Genomic DNA, 1,682 nt, shown 5'->3' with positions numbered 1-1,682 from the left:
GCAGATCTGATCACATTAAAAGGTCCTCCAAAGAATGTCAACACTTCCTCTCCGAATTATTGCCCTGATGCGACATGTGCCTATCACTCAAACTTTCCAGGACATGACGCAGATCACTGCTGGGCCCTGAAAAATAAAATACAAGATATGATAGATGCTGGTGAAATTGAGTTCGATCCTCCAGAAACTCCAAATGTCATCACTGCACCTATGCCAAAGCATGACAAAACTGTCAACGCTATCCTGGACACTGTTTACATCTATGATGTGAACGAATTATCAACTCCACTCTGCGAAGTCAAAGGAAAGCTAATCCGAGATGGTTACTTTCCAGGGTGTGACCCCGACTGCTTTTACTGCTCCTGCCTGCCCAATGGTTGTGAAAATCTAAGAATGGGAATTCAAAAATGGATGGATCGCCGTATCATTATGTTTGAGAGGCTCCCTTCTACGGACGTGTTGTGCGAAGTCTTTACAAACGGGATGAGAATAGAGGATGCCTCAGTGATCTCCAGCTTACCATTCAAAATCTCTGCCAAGGCTCCATTCAAAATTTCTGCTACACTCAAAGTGGCATCAGTAGTCATTGCTAGTCCAACTCCATTTCCATACTCCTCAGACAAAGCTGTCCCATGGGGATACGACACTAATGTTTATGTTCATGGAGTTAAGCAGGGTACCTCGACTGAAGAGACCGCAAAGTTAACTACTCCAACTCTGGGTAATATTGTGGGTACCAGCAAGATCACGAGAAGTGGAAGAATCTTTTCACCAGAAATTTCTCCAAATGTTGCTGCTGGTCCAGTCCGAGTCCCAGTTCCTAATCAAAATGTCAACGCTCGAGGCAAAGAGCCACAAGTTGAACAAGTTCAAACCCCGGTAGAGATCACTGCTGAGGATCCATCAAAGCAAGAAATGGAGGAAATATTGAAAATCATCTGCAAGAGTGATTACAATATTGTTGAGCAACTGGGGCACACCGCTTCAAAAATCTCAATGCTATCTCTGCTAAAATATTCAGAAGCTCATGCCAAAGCTCTGATGAAGTTCTTGAAAGCTGCGCATGTGCCTCAAGAGATCTCAGTCGACCAATTTGAGAATTGTGTTGCCAATCTAACCGTGAGCAATGGTCTCGGTTTCTCCGATGTGGATCTAACCCCTGCTGGAAAAAATCACAACAAAGCCTTACATATCTCCATTGAATGTAATGGCACCACTCTATCTCATGTGCTAGTAGATAACGGTTCTTCTCTGAACGTGTTACCGAAAACAGTACTAGAAAAGCTTGACTTCGAAGGAATTGTGTTACAACCAAGCGATGTTGTGGTAAGAGCCTTTGACGGGTCAACCAGAACGGTATACGGAAAAGTGAATCTCCCAATCAGAGTGGGTTCTCAGATCTTTGATTCTATCTTTTACGTAATGGAAATTCACCCAGCCTACTCCTGTTTACTTGGACGCCCTTGGATACATGGGGCAAACGCTGTAACTTCTACCCTGCATCAGAAGTTAAAATATCCAGTAAAAGGAAAGATTGTCACAGTCTATGGCGAAGAGGAATATGTGGTTAGTCACCTAAGCAATTCCAAATATGTTGAGTTGGAGGGCGAATTCATCGAAACTCCATGCCAATCATTTGAGGTGGTCTCTCCAGATGTCTCTACCACCAAGCATATTCCTGC

The sequence above is a fragment of the Vicia villosa genome, unplaced genomic scaffold, assembly GCF_029867415.1.
Source record: "Vicia villosa cultivar HV-30 ecotype Madison, WI unplaced genomic scaffold, Vvil1.0 ctg.001887F_1_1, whole genome shotgun sequence".
NCBI lineage: Eukaryota > Viridiplantae > Streptophyta > Magnoliopsida > Fabales > Fabaceae > Vicia > Vicia villosa.
The sequence above is the reverse complement of the archived record's forward strand: the minus strand, read 5'-3'. Positions refer to the sequence as shown.